General features: G+C 37.8%; 1 long non-coding RNA gene across 1 annotated transcript in view; it reads right to left on the minus strand.

Annotated features, from left to right (window-relative positions):
- The window catches only part of LOC111194128 (uncharacterized), a 68,648-nt gene extending 56,953 nt beyond the window's left edge, over positions 1–11,695 (minus strand). Inside the window, exons 1-2 of the long non-coding RNA XR_002650937.2 lie at positions 11,479–11,695; positions 10,248–10,305 (exon numbers count right to left, since the gene is read on the minus strand). This is a non-coding gene — a long non-coding RNA (uncharacterized LOC111194128). The remainder of the gene's footprint in view (positions 1–10,247; positions 10,306–11,478) is intronic.
- Between the last annotated feature and the right edge of the window lie 4,747 nt (positions 11,696–16,442).

Here is a 16,442-nt window from a genome sequence, read left to right on the forward strand (position 1 = left end):
TTGCCAGACATCCATGAGAATATTACAGGCTGAGTTACCTACTGTTTTTTGCTGAACTCTGTGGTCGTAAGGTAATTTTAGTCCAGTCTGGATGCACTCTGGTTATATAGTGCTTATAGCTTGAAGCAAGATACAAACAGACACAGTGGCTGGCCGGCTCAGAGCATGTTAGCCCTATTGATAACTGTTTCTCTGAGCTGGATTAATCAGTTACATTGATAACAGATTAATGGTTAGATAGGATAAGTCCTACAACATGGCATGGTATGCATATTATGCCTTTGGTTTACCCTGGTCCTTAGTTATGAAGCTTAAAATATTAGCATGTAGTTTATATATAATGTTGATAATTATTTAGTCCTAGGTGCAGCCCTAAAAAGATTCACATACTTCTCTGAAAAAAAAAAACACACCACAATACATGCTAACTATAGCTCTAGTTCTTTTCAAGCTGGCAAAGCAAAGTGCCATCTCCATTCTGTACAGTGCTAGCAGGCACCAGACCACTAATTACAGTTTGTACAGAGTATTTATAGTCTAGTTTGTGTTAGCATTTCACACACAGATAAGGGTGAGAATGGTGAGATGCTCACATTTTTCTGATGACGAGATAAATCACAGCTGTGTTTCAGGAGATCAGACGAGTCATGTCTAGTTGGACCTCTACTTGCATCAAAAGGTAGATAAGGATCCTGAGGATTCTCCTGTTTCATACAAAAGCTAGTTGTATCACCGAACCTCACAAATCAAGAATAATATCCCTTGTCACATAGCCCAGACAAACATGCAGTCAGGACCGAAAACCAGCTGGACATTCATCAGTCTGAAGGTAAGAGGATGACTCTGGTGAAATATGGTATACAGTAATCCTTCTTTCATCCCGCGCAACAAAAATACTCTCCCAACCTGACTGTAATGTGTTGTCTAGACACAGCAAAGGTAGGCGATAATCTGACCAAACCCAGGCGGCTACATCTGCAGTGGAGGAGAAGAGTTTCAGACAGATTTCTCTTGTCTGGCCTGTGGCGGCGGTGGACAAATCCTGGAGGTGAGACGGAGCACCCTGGACTCGTCCCAGTTTCCAGCGGGATCTGTTTATACACTGCGGTTATGGAAATATTACCGAAGAGGACACATTCTCCACAAAAAGCCTTCTTGTTAGCCTTTTAAAAAAGGAACCACTGCAGTGGTCCAAGATTTACAAGGGTTTTTTAAATGGAAGCAATTAAATTGTAGAATTTGTACTAAAAGTCATTTTTAGTTTCCATGCTTTTGTTTAATGTTGTCAAGTCTTGAAGGTTTGACCTTTTGTTCTTTGACCCATAAAAGAACATTCATATAACATCACAGCTTAGGGAGGGCAATAGGACATCAGTATTGCAATAAATTATGTTGTCACAATGTCTTATTTATATATAGATTTATATTGTATATCAATATCAATACTTCTACTATATTTAACAATTGCATACATCACATAAAAATACTTTATACAGAGTCTGTATATGGCAACTATTTAAACAAATAGCACAGTAACAAGTAAAGCTTAAATCAGGTCCAAAAATATCCAGCCTGACCCTAGCCTACTTATTAAATCCTGATATTTTGTTAGTAAATAAATCCTGGACTTTTTAACTACAATGCTTTTCAGAATGGTGTTAATGAACAGTGCTACACAGTAGAAGCATAGACCTATTATTTAAGGATTAATTTAACTGTTTACTTCTTAAGAACAATTCTACATACAATCTTAAAATGTGTTCAGGAAATCAGTTTAAATCATTTAATTTCTAGAACGAATGTTTAATTTTACAATATTAAAAGTAGACACAAATAATTGCTTTCTAACATCCTGTTACAGTTTTAAAATTTCCAAAATATATTGCCTGTTGGCTCTTTCCTTCACAGTCACTTTAGTTCATGTTTACTGAAATAATCAGAACGCATAATTTGATTATGATTTGATCATTTACCCAGCACTTTATTATACATTTTATCATCAGCTGCATGGGTTTAACCAAATAATGAAAAATATGTAATAATTAGTGACAGGGAGAGAGAGGCAGCATAAAAAGCCTAGGTTTAGGAACTTATTTAATATATTCTTAATATATTTAAGAATTTGTTTGGTGTTTTGAAAATTTAGTTTAAGAATATTTCACAACAATAGTGTTCTTATTAAAATCCACTCATGCAGTTTTCTTATTTGGGCTTTGTTTAATTTACAGGCAATAAAAGGACAAATGGTATCAATCAGATTGATTAGATTAAAAAAAAAAAAAATTTGAACACTGCATCTTGCAATGTGCATTAGGAACATATCTTCAGGTATACTGATTGATGTAATATATTTTCTTTTTTACTTGTGTATCTGGTCATACATCAGTTTTTTGCACTACTTAAACATTTTAAAGAATTTTATTACATTATATGATTTCAGGACAAATGGGTCAGTAGAAATGATGCAAATGATATCTTTGCAGTGGAATCTAACTTCATTAACACACAATAAAAAGTATTATGAATATGAATATAGCCAGGAGATAAGAGGTTTGGTTAAAACAGCACAGTTAGACAACTGATGAAGATATTTCATTAATTCTTGCCCTGTCTGGGCCAAACTGGGTAAACTGAGTTGTTTTGGGGTCGGGGCCTTCAGAGGGATTTCCCTGTTTGGGACGCTGAGGCCTTGTGAGGCACTAATTCAAGCCTGCCAAGATACCAACTACAGCTTAATACCCTTCCCAGCACCCATGACTACACCCACGCCCACATAAAGCATCAGCCAGTTTGAAGATGGAGTGGGATAGACACACGGACAGACAGAGCGAATAAAAATGTACAGGCAGCTTATCCTGACTTATCTACACTTGAATCAGAAATGCGGGACAGTTCTCACTCTAGGCTCGAAGAGTGGACACTGTGTGCGAGCCAGAGCTAACGGTAATCCTCTGGATCAGGTGTTAGTCAGGAGACACGATGGATAGTTGGTGACAAAAGTCTCTGAACGTTTTGTGCGGACAGACATCCAACCACGCACTGCCATAATAGAAGCACCCTGGTGTTTATCCAGAGGGTTTATGCAATGCAGTCTGGGTTAGTGTAACCTCACTTGCAGAAATGAGTTAAGAGCCTATTAATGATGTAATGCCTCACAGAAAGCCGCTGAGCTTTTAATTTGAGCGGGAGAGACACCACGGCTAGACTGAACCACCTGCTCTGCCTTGACGTATTATTGTGTATAATATGCATTAATTTTCTACAGATCAACACAGTCTACTCTGCTGGAATACAGAGTATTTGACTGCTAATGTGAATCATTCTAACGCGATAGTTCTGGGATACACCACATAGTAAGTAGGAATGTATCAATAATAAACAGAACTGTAGATTAATCTAAAATAACTGTGAACGCTTTTCAATTTAAGATAAACGGGGTAAAGAAACACTAACTTAAAACTAAGCAAAAAGTGCGCCTATTAAATGTACTGTTTTTGTTCCATTACACAAAACAGCACATTCGCGTTCACCAATCAGCCATAACCTTAACAGCACCTCATTGTTTCTGCATTCACTGTCCATTTCATCAGCTCCACTGATCATATAGGACACATTATGCTCTGTATGTTCTACAATTAGAGATTGTAGCCCTTCTATTTCTCTGTATACTTTATTAGCCACTCTGACCCTGCTCCTCAAAGTTCAAGACCCACAGGACCACCACAGAGCAGCAATTATTTAGGAGCTCATTCATAGCACTGCAGAGACACTGACATGTTGGTGGTGTGTTTAAGCCACTCCTACCACCAGCACAACACACTCAGACACAGTAGAACTGCTAGAGTGTTTAAACATTATAAAAAAAAAAAAAAAAAAACACTGTCCATTTACTGTCCACTCTGTTAGAGACTTGTGCTTATTCGGCATCTATAACTAAATAAATATATAATAACTCTTAGTTTTTGTTGGTGATCCTGTATCAGTGATCACAGGACACAGAATGCTGTTAGCTGGATATTTCTGGTTGGTGTGTCAGCATCGACACAGATCGTTCACACTGAACTTATAGTGGTCGCTTACAAAATATAACCTAAATCTTAAAGGATTAAAAGCAGAAATGTGGCCAGTTTTATTTTAAGGCATAAATGGAGGTCAGAATATACACACATAAAAACATATTTAATAAAATGAATATCAAACTTTTTAAAATTAGCTACAATTATTTAAACAAGTTTTTAAAGACAAGTTTTTTGAATTTTTATATTTGTAATCTATTAATATTTTTAAACAAATAATTTAAATCAAAATAGTAAACAAAAATAAAAATGGTATATAGTTAATTATAAAATGTCCTATAAATTATAACAAATTGTAGTATATACACAGCATCATATTAAAAAAAAGGCACAGTAAGTGACTCCAGCCTTTTGAACGGTAGTGTACACATGATGTTAATAGACTCTGTTGCCTGATGACCCCTTTAGGCTCCCCAATGGGCCACTGCAGGCAGTGAGAGATGAGCCTCGGGTAACTTATTACCCCTTCATCCATGCACCGCATTCCAGCCAGCAGTTACAGTTCAGCTATGCCATTGTGTCTGCAGCTGGGCCGGCTTATTCACACACTTTTCATGACACACTAGTCAAAGCTTTTCCACATTCTCGCTGTAGTTTCTTTTCTCACACACAAAGATCACAATCAGTACCATCAGCGTTTGAAAGTAACCGAAAAACCTTCCCCTGCTAGTCTGTGTGCATGCAGATATTTCCTGATAGGCCTCTCAGCACCTAATGACTGCTTTCTTTTATATGCATTTCCGCATTCCACCTTTGGAAACGTTCACACATCAGGAGATTTCAGCATATTATCAGCTGAAAGATGATATTTACTGCTAGGATTTTATCTTAATTATTTTGCTTTGCTTAGCATATTAGCATAGAAAATACACCCAATATGGACAAAAGTATTGGGATAACTGCTCATTTGTTGTTACTTTTGTTCTATTAAGCATTAGGGCTGCAACAATTAATCTACTTTATCAACAATAAAAATGTACAGAAATTGTACATCAGCTCATTTTACATTTAAACATTCTCAGCAGTTAAATCTTGCATATAGTTCCTTCTATTGTCTTTGAGCAGGATTTTTGACAGACCTGGCCACCTAAATGCAGCTCACAGTAACTCACTGTCAGCTTTCTCTCTATTGCTTCAAAGATTGTCTAAAACCTGCTCATTGAGGCTTAAACTACCAAAATATCTAACATTGCCACAGCCTTCATGCCACAGTACATTTAAAATTTTGAACAGTTTGCAATGAAGATAAAAATAATTGAGAACGAATTGAAATAATAAGTCAGATTATTATTACTAAAAAATTACAACTAAAATAGTTGTTAGTTGCAGACATAGAGTATTGCTCTAAATATGTGACTGCATTTAGTGACAAGAGCATTACTGAGGTCAAAAAATTGGAAGGAGCACCATCATCAGTCCAGAACACAGGTCCACTGCTCCACAGGTCAATATTGTGGGGATTTGTAATCCATAATCATCCCCCTTTCCAAGAAGAGCACAATGACTCTGGAGGACACACTCCATTTGTGATCAAGTGCTTTGAAAAGGTTGGTCATGACCCACATCCAGAAGAGCATACAGGACACTTTGGACCCTCTCCAGTTCACTTTCCGCCAGAACAGTTTACAGAGGGGGCTGTTAACACCTCATCAACCATCCACAGAGCTCTCTTGCATTTAGAGACAAGCACACTGACTAATGATTAAACTTCCACTTCAGCAATCAACACAATTATTCTATCAAAATTAATCAAATAGTTCCACACATTTAGACTGATGACCATCGTCTGGACCTGAACCAGTCAAGATAAGCAACCAAACATTCAGCAAATTAACTACAACTAGAGCCCCCAGGTTATATGAACATGCGCTGCCCCATATGCTACACTCTTCTGACATCAGAACACCAAGAGCAACATTAAATTTGCTAATGATACTAGTCGTTTCATAGACTACTGGAAAGGTAATGACCATAGACAGAAGATTGTACACATGATGACCTTATAATAATAGGGCAACAATCTCTTCAAAAATAATAATCAAATAAAAGACAACTGTTGACCCAAGGAATAGAAGACATGGGCAAACACTTTTGCACATAAGTGGAACGTAAGAGTAAACCTGTTCAAATTTCTAGAGTATCTTCATTAAAGATCTCACCTGGTCTCACAATACCTCAATAAAGACGTCTCAGCAATATTTTTAATTCTGAAGAAGATATTCCTTAAAAAGCATGGCATTCTAGCCAAAGTTCTTAGCAGCTTTAACAGGAGTTTTACTGAAACCATCCTTACCTGCAGCATCAGTCTCTGTCAAAGCAGATAAAACTGTCAAAGAGCTCTGAAGTACAGTCCTCCAATCACTGGAGGACATTTATAGAGTCATCAGTAGAGCACACACACAATAGCCATGAGCAAAACCCACCCCAACACAGCATCTTTACATTCCCGGCACCTGGGATCTGGTACAGGAGCATGATACCAAGAACCACAAGACTAAAGAAGAGTTTTTATCCACAGGCCATCAGACTTCTCAATGACTCTCACACAAGTCTTCCTAGGCTCTCGGAAGCAGACAGACAGAGTGACTTTGATGACACATTGGTGATGTTTTTGTATGCAAAGGAAGCAAAGATGAGAAAATGTGTTAATTTGCATAAAACTTAAAATATACTCAACAGTAATGGCACACAGTGAGGCTGCTCTCTACACAATCCGCACTACACTGCCTGCATACTTTCTCCATTGAAACAAATAGGATTTATGCCACTCCTAAAGGACACGTTTTACACATGCACTTCCTGACATAAGAACTGACATCGAATGCATTTGGACTGTACATGGACTGACACCGTAGAGGAGAGTTACAGGATTTAACACAGAAATGTTAAAACCGGTTTGGACCTGGAAAGACAAAGATGCCATTCTCCCTTTTACAGTAAGTGGAGCATAAAATAATTCTGAAGCTGCTATTTTAAGGTAGAAAAGGCTACATAATTCGGCTTATTTAAAAAGTAAATGGAAACTTGTTTTCTTTCCCTCAAATGAAATGTGCTGCTTACTAAAGTCTGAGTCAGAGTTTATTTCTTTCAGATTTACAAAAATATATTTGCTCACATGACCGCAGTCCCCATCAGATTAGTGCCTGAAGTAACACCTCTGGTGTTCCCTCACAGCACGCTCGTAAAAAGAACAACATATTCCTCTCTAGCATCGCACTTACCCGCCAGGTCAACAGAGCTAAACTTGGACATGCCGTCAGTCTGTGCATTCAGACTGCAGCAGTTTTACTTTAGATGGCATCTTGGGAAATCTGATGACTGGCTACTTCTATAAGACAATGGCTGCTTTAAGATTATAGACTGTAACCCATGACATGCCTTAGAATGTTGGTTTTGGTTATGCTTACCATTGTGGGAATAAACCACTAAGTATGTCCCTATACCATTTCTACTGACTTGACACATAGTTTGTAACTGTATATGGCATCTCTGAATGGTTTTGCGTTTAGGGTTTAGTATGCTGCTGTTTTTATGACTTGGCCATGGAATACTGATGAGCAAAAATGTGTTTAAAGAAAACAACATCCCACAGTGCACTGCAGCAGATACATAGTCATGACGTATATGTGTGAGGTCCAGGGGAGACCACATGTAAAGAGGCTCAGCTATGTTTGTCTTTGTGCAAACATTTACAGGCTTATTCAACTCACCGTACTCTGCAAATTGGTAATTGCTGGTTGTTAGACCACTTAAGAGTCAGACTGTTAAACAGTTTTCATTTCTTCTCAGCAGACTAAACTAACGGGACACTTATCTTCCCCTCATATTTTTATCTCATTCTTTTTACCTCCTGGCCCATTTTCCATAGCTCTGTTTTAAGCTGTGCTGTTCACGTCTACATTGCTCAGAGCTACACAAAGCTACAAAACAATATGGACAAAAGGATGTGCTCGATAGAAGAGATGGGTCCATTAGGCTCTAGTTTTAACTGTAGATTCCTAACGTTCCAGTTTCCTAAAGGACATATAATGAATTCCAAATGGTGAAATATTTAAGGTCCCTTTAAAATAAAGAAAAACGTATTTTTTTGCTTTTATTACACACTGACATGCCAAAAAATTCATGGGACTGCAGTATGTAAATAGATTTTGAAGTATTAACTTACAGAATAGCTCAGTATAACCCACACCTGTATAAGTTGTGAGAAAGTTTGAACACTGTCAAATTTATTAATGGCAGGCAAATGTGAATTATGAGAATTATGAGTTTGAGTGAGGCCTGATAGTGGGAGCCAGGTGGATGGAACATTCCATTTCTATAGTTGTGAGAATACCCAACAGAGGACATTTAAATGTTCCTTAAAACACAGTGTTGCGTGTACTAGGAATACATCATTAAAGACAATTTAAATTTGGCAGTGTCTGGCTGCAGAAACAACAATTCTTGTTCCTATACCACAAACAGTGATTAATTATTTTTTTAAAAATACATACAAATCAAATGTATAAAATGGCATTTACACCACTTTACTTAAACCCAAGCTCTTTCTTTTTGGCTAAAGCCACATTTTTTAAGCCACTCATCACCCTGTATTGTTGTGCAAAAAAGGGAGTAAATGCTATACGTTTATATAAAGCATTAAACTGTTTGAGTGACAAACTTTACATAATAAATAGTGAAAATACATTTTTAAATTATAGCAAATAGAAAATATTGTTCTTATTTTTTTGGCATTTGTTTGCAGATTAAATTCCAGGGTATTAGCAAAAATAGCCAATCAACCAGCTGGTTAAGCTACGTACTATGAGGCGGATCAATGTTCTAGTGAGAAGAACACCTGTAGTTCTGAATATCAGTGCAAATGCAATTGCCAGAACATTGCATTTTTTTATCACGTAACGTAACCATCAGTTATGAGTATTTTAAATCAAGCCCCATTTGGCAAGGCCAGAGTCTTGTCTTGTCTTGTGTGAATGGAAATAACTGTCAAATACAAGTCAGTTAAAGGCAATGAAACTACCTATCTAATACTATCAGTGACTAATACACTTGTTAAGAGCTCTGCTAGCAAACATATTAGACTATTCCTAGGGCTGCAAACAGTTATTAACCAAATAAAGCAGAGGTTAAAGATTGGTCGCATAAAAATATTTAGGCCTAGCTTTGACACATAAATCCCCAGATTTGTCATAAGTGGACTCGAAGAGTAAAATAAGACACAGGAAATTTAATGCAAGCAAAAATTGAACTGGTAGCTGTCTGGCTGACTCAAGAGGAAGTATTTACACCCAGTGCGGCCATGTTATAAAAGGCTATATATGTTCCTCTGAATGACAGTTCATTAAATGTACACAGCGAAGACATCTCCCATCACGCATACACCAACACTCCCAGTGCAGCTGGACTGATGCATTTGGGCCACTTTATCATTTTCTCATTCCGGCTGAGAAGCAGAGGGAGATCTGAGCCTCTGATATGAGGAATGAATTAGGTACCGTTGGCCAGCTGCAAAAGCAGCATCTCCGCTCTGCTGGGTTTGTATGGACCCACATCACAGCAAACACGGAGACACCGGGCACTCTATAAAATCCTTTATTGTTGCGCAAGAGCACAACTGGAGCCTGAGATGGGAAGTCAGAGTGAGCTCACTTTATGATTTCAGCTGTTCGGTTTGTTCTGATGAACTATTTCGGAGAATATGTGCCATCTGTTTAAACATGTGACATACCATTCAGTTACAGAGCCACGCAGGCAAAAAAAAAAATATCTAAATCGAATGCAGCCTGCAAAGGTGCTGCTAGGGTCCACTAGAGTCTTACAGCTAAGTTTAAACAGATAAAGTCTGTATAATACACCTAAAAAAGTAGTCACCTAGAAGTGGTATGACCAGGATTTATAATAGATACTGTAACACTGAAAGTCAGCTGATATTGATAATGAGACCTGAGTAGACTTACCTTTATTTACTGGAAATTGTTGTAGCTAAAATAACTATTATATCAATACAAAAGACATGAAATGATAACCATTATTTTTCAATGGTCACTGGTTTTTAAAAGACTACATGTTAGTTTGCATGCCATTATGTTAGCTTATTATGTAGACTCATGATTTTATGACCAAAGTTGCATCTCACTGTAAACAAAAAATAATATTTTAGTCTGAACTCACCGGAACCTGGTGCTGGAGATGGAGATGCTTAACTGGAGATAATTAGAGATTCTTCTTCCTATGGCATAAAAATAGTATAAAAATGAATAATAATCACGATATTTAGAAACCAGGGTTGGGGGAGTTGCTTCACAGATATTTACAGAATGTTGATGACCTGTCAAACAGATAACTGCTATGCTCGTCAAATATTGTAATTATAATAAAACCCAACATGGAAAAATCACAGTCCTGGTCAACTTCACACTCTTAAAATAAATGTCAAACTTCTTTATAAAAAAAAAAAAAAAAAAAAAAAACATTCTTTATCTACCCAAAAGCCACCTCAAAGCACTCATATTTTTAGGAGCCCATTATATAACTATTCAGCTACCTAGCTACATTTCTCCATCATAGTACATCTACAGTACAATTACATATTAATGTAAGAAGACAGTAAAAAGTTAAAGCAAAAAAAAGGTATTTCTTTATATTGGTCCATTTACCTGAAATGTTTAAACATCTTGCTGACCAAAAAACAGATCAGCATGAAATTTATGTTAGTCTGAAATGGTTTATGGTTTATGCTGGTCTGGTTTGCAGCATTTAATGTTCTGTCTCTCCATCAAGGACATATACGATTTGGGGTTCCAGGGATTTGTAATAAATAATATTATTTGTACTAAAATATTACTCAGAAACACAGCTGCAAACTCGTTTATTAAAAAATATTTAGTAAAATAATTGATGTTTGTATATAGGGCTGGGGGGTATTGCGTTATAGAGTACTGACTACCTGTTTAAAAAAGCAACTGTAACCTAATCCAAATTATTACTATACTACACTTCTCCGGTTTTCCCCTAAGGGTTCTTTGTTTGTCACAGAAAGACAGAAAAAAAACATTTTCAGCATTAATGTAACAAGACTGTAAAAAGTTAAAGGAATAGGAGTGTTTTGTTTATATTGGACTATTTACGTGGGATGTTTAAACACTCTGCTGCATAAATAAACAACAACTACACCCAGAATTAAATTCATGTTTGTTTAAAAAGGTCTACAGCTGGTTTTCAGCGTTTGTAAGGATATATAATAAAATTATTATTTTTAGTAGTGAAATAGTAAACTCAGCAGTCAGTTAATGTAGTTCGCAGGTAGCTGGTTAGCTTAGCTCGTCTAAAATAGCCAAGCTAATGCTAACTGCTCAGTTAACCAGCTAGTTAGTTAGCCTAAATTCCGTGGTGATTTTCTTACCTTTCTTTAAGTTGGAGTCTTTCAAAGCTGGGGCAATATCCACTACTGGAGGGTATAGTTTACACTGGGCAGTCTTAATCCTTCCCTTTCGCCTCCAAAATATAGTTATATTGACATTTTCATTAGAAGCGTATCTGAACGCAGTTCTCCGCTGCGCTGTATTAATTAGCTACAGGTGAGCGTGGTTAGCACCTCATTAGCTAACCTAGGTAGTGTAGTACATGTAACTAGCTGCAGGCTGGAGAAACTAAGGGCGTGGCAAATGGGCGGGGACACTGTCAATCATGTTGTGCATCAGCCAATCGTACAACAGAGATAAACTGTCAATCATTTTTTGCATTGGCCAATCAAAAGTATAGAGTCCCTGTCTGTTGTGTTGTGCCTCAGCCAATGGTTTAATGGAATTTGAAAAAAAGGCGTACTTTGTTTTTCTTATTTTTTTACCATGTATTTGGATGTGTCTTAAATATCCAAAAGGATGGTGCTGCAGACCAGAGACGTAAAAGCGCGAGGACTCGGGACATGAGCCTGTCAATCATGTTATGCATCCACCAATTAAATACTTGCTTTTAGCCATCAATTATATTTTGGATTGACTAATTGCAGAGTAGAGCTTAGATCGGACCCAAAATATCCAGCCCGACCCGTCCCGATCCACTGCCCCATACACTGTCATTTTGAGCTCGAGCCTGAATTAAACCCGCAATTTTTTCGTAGGCAGAGTGTTAAATCTGAGCTTTTAAAAACCATTTTTAGGCTGTTTGAATGAGCAAAATCTGTTCAAAATGTCAAAAGCGTTTGAGTCAGGCCTCGGGGTCAGATCGTGTTTGGGCTGAGAATCTAAGCTCTACTGCAGAGTAAAATAACCTATCCATAATTTTTTGCATCAGCCAATTTATTTGTTGCCCAATAGACGAGACAAACATATTCACATTTAATTTTTGTGTTTTTTCTTTTTTTTTTCTTTTTTTTTCAGATGCAACCAAAATCTGATCTGCAGTCAAATAACCTGACTATTGGCACTAAGACCTTTGGAGTGATTTAAACCAAATGGGTTGGTTTCAAAAACAAGAATCAAACCCAGTTGTGATAAGCAAGTGAATAGATACCCCTTGGCCCTACCACTTAGCTCTACACTCTGTTTTGCACGTCTAGGGGTAGAGTGTCCCAATTTTTTTGTTAGGGAAGTGTAGGGAGAGTGCTAGGATTAGATGGCCCTTCAAATGAAGATGTTTCAGAGGCACACTCCAAACAGAGGGTTATGAGAATTACTAAGAAGATGGCAGCAAAAATGACCACAGTATTTTCCTTGTTATTTATGATAGCTATATTATCATTGTTTAATTTGTACTTTCAGTGTTTTATGGCCATTTTTTTTCATACATAAAAAAATCAAGCATTAAAAAATAGTAGTTTTCTCAGTAGCTAGCTAACTTTCCCACTGCACCTAAATGGAACGGAAAAATATACGAAAATAAAAGCTAATTTCATCTTCCCGTCACAGAGGAATTCAGGAACAGACAATAATAATGAATTAAGCATTGATAATTAGCACTCCACTGCTATACATCTGTATTGGGTAAATGAAGGGTTGTCCCAATTTTTATTTTTATTTAACTCTGTTTTAAGGGGTAGGGGTACAAAAGAGAAACTGGATTGGGCCTTCCACTAGCCTTAATCCTTTTCAGGGAATCTGACTGTAAACTTTAAAATTGGATATTTAAATATCCAATTAATTCAGCTTAATACCATACTCTAATCTAGATTGGTTACATATCAATTCTTCCTCCGATATTCAATCAAAGATTATCTCCTGGCATCGTCCCCAATACTGGTACTGAGCATCAAATCAGTACCACCGCTACAGAGAACTTTACAGCAGCACCTCTAAAAAAGCAGCACATGCAGAAACTGCTGGCCTTCAGTGTTCTGAGAGAATACTGCAGGCAGGAATGTGCTGTTCCAGACACCCAAACAGTGCAGTGTTCCAGCCAAGCCGCATACTTGAGATGAGTGACCTCATACTGAAGCAGCAGCAGCTCGCTCTGTGTATGCAAACACACTGCCATGGCAACCCGGCGGCCGGGATGACGTCAGGAACATCGATATGAAAACTCTTCTCTATGACCTGCAGCATTTCATTTGCCTTAAGTGTCACTAATGAGCTCACCCAGGCCCTCCATTGCATCAGACATGCATTCTGGCCTGTCAGATGCTGGGAGGTGACGGAGGAAGAGCGCCGCTGTCCCGCTCCTCTATCTTCCTCTCACTCGGCCTCTGAATTGTTATGTCTGGAGATAAAGTTTCCACTGTGTATATTTAAGCAGCGGATGAAATGTTCAGTGACAGGTTAAGTACAAAATGTGAGCATTAAAGATAGCTTCTTTCCAGCGGAGGAACAAGGCTTCAGACACACACTCAGCAGGAGAGAACCCAGTGCTAGCTACAGTTGTGGTCAAAAGTTTACATACACTTGTAAAAAAACATAATGTTATGGCTGTCTTGAGTTTTCAATAAGTTCTACAACTCTTATTTTTCTGTGATAGAGTGATCGGAACACATACATGTTTGTCACAAAAAACAGTCCTAAAATTTGGTTCTTTCATAAATTTATTATGGGTCTGCTGAAAATGTCACCAAATCTGCTGGGTCAAAAATATACATACAGCAACAAAATTTGTCAATTTTGGTGATGTAGCGAGTTGTGTCAATCAAATTAGCTTCATGTCATGGCCTCTTCACTTCTTGTAAGTGATTCTGATTGACTACAGCTGTTGACTTCTCATGAGCCCATTTAAATAGGGCTCATTTGACCCAGTGATTAGACTCAGCTACAAAAGCTACAATGGGAAAGTCAAAGGAACTCAGTGTGGATCTGAAAAAGCGAATTATTGACTTGAACAAGTCAGGGAAGTCACTTGGAGCCATTTCAAAGCAGCTACAGGTCCCAAGAGCAACTGTGCAGACAATTATACGCAAGTATAAAGTGCATGGAACAGTTGTGTCACTGCCACGATCAGGAAGAAAACGCAAGCTATCACATGCTGCCGAGAGGAGATTGGTCAGGATGGTCAAGAGTCAACCAAGAATCACCAAGAAGCAGGTCTGCAAGGATTTGGAAGCTGATGGAACACAGGTGTCAGTCTCCACAGTCAAGCGTGTTTTACATCGCCATGGACTGAGAGGCTGCCGTGCAAGAAAGAAGCCCTTGCTCCAGAAAAGGCACCTTAAGACTCGGCTGAAGTTTGCTGCTGATCACATGGACAAAGATAAAACCTTCTGGAGGAAAGTTCTCTGGTCAGACGAAACAAAAATTGAGCTGTTTGGCCACAACACCCAGCAATATGTTTGGAGGAGAAAAGGTGAGGCCTTTAATCCCAGGAACACCATGCCTACTGTCAAGCATGGTGGTGGTAGTATTATGCTCTGGGGATGTTTTGCTGCCAGTGGAACTGGTTCTTTGCAGAAAGTAAATGGGATAATGAAGAAGGAGGATTACCTCCAAATTCTGCAGGAAAACTTAAAACCATCAGCCCGAAGGTTGGGTCTTGGGCGCAGTTGGGTGTTCCAACAAGACAATGACCCAAAACACACATCAAAAGTGGTAAAGGAATGGCTAAACCAGGCTAGAATTAAGGTTTTAGAATGGCCTTCCCAAAGTCCTGACTTAAACCCCATTGAGAACATGTGGACAGTGCTAAAGAAACGGGTTCATGCAAGAAAACCATCACATTTAGCTGAACTGCACCAATTCTGTCAAGAAGAGTGGTCAAACATTCGACCTGAAGCTTGCCAGGAGCTTGTGGATGGCTACCAAAAGCGCCTAGTTGCCGTGAAAATGGCCAAGGGACATGTAACCAAATACTAATGTTGCTGTATGTATATTTTTGACCCAGCAGATTTGGTGACATTTTCAGCAGACCCATAATAAATTTATGAAAGAACCTAATTTTATGACTGTTTTTTGTGACAAACATGTATGTGTTCCGATCACTCTATCACAGAAAAATAAGAGTTGTAGAACTTATTGAAAACTCAAGACAGCCATAACATTATGTTTTTTTACAAGTGTATGTAAACTTTTGACCACAACTGTATCTGTTAGAAAGAACTGCTATTAATCCTGAAGTGCCACATAAACAGTCGCATGCTGATCTTTTGGAGTTTCCAGCAGAATGACTCAGAGATACTGAGATGTTCCATTCTGAGTTTTCAGCTCATGAGAAAGACTAAATTTAGGCATGTTAAGCTTTGGTACTCTTCTTTCTACTACCTTTCTTCTGAGAATATTGAGCACATAGGCCTACCCAGTTGCTTCATAGTTCTATATGCATAGGCTACATATACACTGTATTTACACAATAATGTATGCCCAAATTTTTGCCAACACTTCTTCCTAGTTGCACACACTGCTCTGCAGTCAGAAATGTATAAAGCACCAGAGACCCAGACTTTGAAGAGACCAGACGTTGAATTAATCTTTAAGCTCCACACTTAAGTAGAAGTACAGCATTTTTTACATAAGTATTACAAGTAGTTTATTCTGAAATGTACAACTCAAGTACTGAAAGTAAAAATACAGTACTGTTTACTGTAGTTACTACAGAAAGCAGTGGAAAGCTAACCAAGTGAAAGGCAGAATGGGAGCAACAAGGTCTTCTTATAAGATCCGTTTGATCTCTTGATTCACTTAGATGATGAATTGTTTGCTCAACACATTAAAGACATAGAATGTTAAATTTAGAAAATAAATATGAATTGTGCTCTACAATATACTGAAGAATTTACATGTTTCCTGTTGTTGATTTGTTCCCTTATTAAATGAGACAAACAGCATTTGTGTATTTTGTATTTGTCTGTAGGTATATGCACTTTTGGTACATATACCTACAGTATATGTAATGTAGGTGTGTTGTAATGTGCTTTTTATTGGTCAGGGTCACATTGAACCTACCCTAGAATTA

This window comes from Astyanax mexicanus, chromosome 13 (genome assembly GCF_023375975.1).
Source record: "Astyanax mexicanus isolate ESR-SI-001 chromosome 13, AstMex3_surface, whole genome shotgun sequence".
NCBI classification, from domain to species: Eukaryota; Metazoa; Chordata; class Actinopteri; order Characiformes; family Acestrorhamphidae; genus Astyanax; species Astyanax mexicanus.